The sequence below is a fragment of the Ictidomys tridecemlineatus genome, unplaced genomic scaffold (assembly GCF_052094955.1).
Source record: "Ictidomys tridecemlineatus isolate mIctTri1 unplaced genomic scaffold, mIctTri1.hap1 Scaffold_7745, whole genome shotgun sequence".
Classification (NCBI taxonomy): domain Eukaryota; kingdom Metazoa; phylum Chordata; class Mammalia; order Rodentia; family Sciuridae; genus Ictidomys; species Ictidomys tridecemlineatus.
Window position 1 is genome coordinate 1 of NW_027525697.1, and position 3,331 is coordinate 3,331.

A 3,331-nucleotide genomic window follows, 5' to 3' on the forward strand; every position below is an offset into this window, starting at 1 on the left:
GCACCAAGAGTTAAGGGGTCACAGGGACACCCGTGAGAAGGAAGGAGACAGAGAGCAGAGGGGCAGGCTGGGTACCGTGATGGACACAGGAACCTGACATCCGGCTGGCCATGCGTGGAGAGCAGGGCCCTGTCCCAGGAGTTTGGACTCGGAGCAGGGTGTGGGTGCCCTGCAGGAGGGGCCGAGCCTTCCTGGGGGGGGTGGACAGGTGACCGGACCCCAGACAGACCCCATCACTTCAGAGGGAGGGGAAGAGAGAGAGACAGAGAGAGAGAGAGAGAGAGAGAGAGAGAGAGAGAGAGAGAGAGAGATGCTGACCCCTTTTATTGGGGAAAAGCCATTCAATTGAGGCAAGGGGTCAGGGTTCAGGGGGTTGAGTCTAGCTGGTGATGTCAGCTCTCAGCAGGTTGACTGACATCTGGGGAGGCCACACCCATCTCATGAGTGTTGAGAGCCATAGCCAAAGGGGCCCCAGCAAACTTCCAGCTGCCAGCAAACTTCCAGCTGCCGGCTGGTGATTGGCTCACAGCGGCCCCAGCAACATCTAGCTGATTGGCTCCTCTGCGGTGATGCTCATTGGGCTGTTTCCCTGCCCTTCAGACCACGGAGCTGCTCATTGGGGGACTTCTTTGGCTCCGCCCACATGACCCAGCCAATCGGCCTCAAGCGCAGGAGGATTGTGGGAGGTGGAGAGGTTGGTGTGGGTGAGAGGCTTGTGGGAAGCCGGTGGTGGCAGTTGGGCTCTGAGGGTTTTTCCTGAGGAGCTGTTTTGTTTGGCGTTTGTAGTTCTAAAAATAAAGTTCGTTTCTTTTGACAAGTGGCTCCTGAATTGTGCCCAGCCAGACTGCAGCACATGAGCTGTGTGGGGATCACAGCAGAGCAAGCAAAAAAGACCAGAATGAGGTCCCCCGCAAAGAGAAGGGCCACATGGGCTCAGTCCACCCTGTGCTGAGCTCAGTGCCCCTAGTTCATGCACCAGCCCAGGGCTGGCTGGCCACATGTCCACACACTCTGCTCACTCAAGGGCTCAGGGGTGCTGGGTTCCTATGTGGCAGCTCCTGACATATTCCCGCTTTCTTAATATAAAAAAAAATGCAACTGGGGAATTATATCTTCCCAGTCCCCTGATTCTTGATCTGAGGTCACCATGGTCTACTACTGAAACACAAAAGGAATTAGTAGAGAACATCTCATTTCAATAGCACAATCAACTTGGAAGATCCAGGTTATTGTTATTATTACTCTGCCAAACACTCATCAGAAGATTCTTCATCTTTCTCCCAGTTTTAGCGGGAAACATTGCATTTGGGTATAGGAACACAGACATATTTATCCGGCATGGCATTGAGGCCTTTCCACAAACCATAGAGCAGCAGGCTCAATCATAACACTTATTACAGTGGCTTCTAGAGCATTTTAACTGAGATCCCATCTTTTCTTCCATCAGCCCTTCTCTGGCTACAAAGGATCTTGGAAGTAATGTAAGTCAAATATCACAAAGTGCAGGTTTTAAGTTTTAAAACCTAGCCACAAAGGCTGTATTGTAGAAGCAAGGAATCATATTTAAGGTAGTGACTCCAAGGATCCTGAGATCAGTTTGGTTAATTGGCATGCACCTGTTTCAAAGCCTGAACATGAACTTCAGCATATTATAGCTCTGAAATATTAATTGGCAATAACATCTTTTTATAGTGATATAATAAGATGCGCTGTATTCTTACAGCCTACAAGATATTCATCATCTCTTCCTTCTCACATTGAGGAGTCTATTAGGTTTGTCAGGAGTGTAAACATCCTGAAGGCAGAAGTCAAAGATCAAAACATCCTTTTGGGTGCCATCTCGCTGAGGGTTAAGGTATTTCCAATAAAAACCCCCAGGTGTCATGGCATCCTGGCATAACCATCTTTATCAATTCTGGGAGACCAGCCTAAAATAGACGCATTATTTCTAGACACTTTAAGTTGCACGGGCAAGACATTTGCACGATTTATCCACTTAGGAAAAGTGCCAATAAACTTAAACAATTTAATAGGTCGTTTTTCGTGTCAAAATATGGACAAAAATTTTAGGTCACATCAGCATAGGAAAATCAGGGAAATAGTGATTTTAATTAAATTAATCAGTTAAAATTTTTATCGTCAGTCCAGTACATTAAAAAATGTCATTTGTAACTGTTTTTAACTTTCTATATCTGTGTAGATAATGATAGAAAGATTTTCTTATTTAGGAAAATTTTTTATCATTAAAATCTAGAATATAAAGATCTTGTTTTACTCAAAGATATTTCTTTCTTCTTCTGAGGACCTCCAATGTACTTCCTCCCTGTCGAAGCATCTTTTAGAATTTTTCCTGGTTGACCTTTGGAACAATTTCTAAAAACCTTAGAGTGTAAACAAATTATTGTACCTTGATAAGAAGAAGTATCTCAATGAAAATATAGTTAAAATCCTTGGATATTTCTGTAGACAGAATTACAGTTGTTTATCATCTTATAAACTTTGTACAATAATTTGAGAGTTAGAGATCACTCAATGGTTGTTTTATCTCTTGAAAGCAAATTTATAGTGAAATCTATCTTAAATATCTGTAAGTAAAAGGCAGAGCATCAGATAAATACATGTATAAGAAATATATAAATTATGTGTTTTCTGTTGAAGAAAAAAAATCAGATAAATTTGTATTAATTTAACATATAGACATGTTCATTATTTTATGGATTAACAATTACAGGTTATTTAAACATCTAGAAAAAATATATATTAATAATAAGGGTGGGGCTGTGCCTCAGTGGTACCGTGCTCACCTAGCATGCGTGAGGCACTGGGTTTGATTCTCAGCACCATATAGATAAATAAAGAAAGAAAATAAAATAAAGATATTGTGTCCACCTAAAACTAAAAAAAAAAAAATTAAAAAAATTAAAAATAAATATTAAAAAGAATCAAGCTTTAAAAAATAAATAAATAAAAAATAAAGATTATTGTGTCCATCTAAAACTAAAAAAAAAAAAAATTAAAAAGAATAAGGGCATAGGGCTGGGGATATAGCTCAGTTGGTAGAGTGCCTGCCTCATATGCATAAGGTCCTGGGTTCAATCCCCAGCACCACCAAAACAAATAATAATAAGAGCATAACTTATAATCATATTAACTTTATGTAACCACCTGGTTCTTCACATATTTGGATCCATTTCAATTTATTTTTAACTAGGAGTGCATGCTTATATGGGACATAGCAAGATGTAGCTGAAATATGATCTTTGTATATATTTACTTATTTCTTGCAATTATATAGTCAGGAATTAGAATAAGGGTTTCTTGATTTTCATAG

At 40.6% G+C, this 3,331-nt stretch overlaps 1 non-coding gene across 1 annotated transcript; it reads left to right on the forward strand.

Annotated features, from left to right (window-relative positions):
• The first annotated feature begins 3,038 nt into the window (after nt 1-3,038).
• On the forward strand, nt 3,039-3,111 carry Trnam-cau (transfer RNA methionine (anticodon CAU)). The gene has a single exon. It is a non-coding gene; the product is annotated as a tRNA-Met (tRNA).
• Nucleotides 3,112-3,331: the final 220 nt, after the last annotated feature.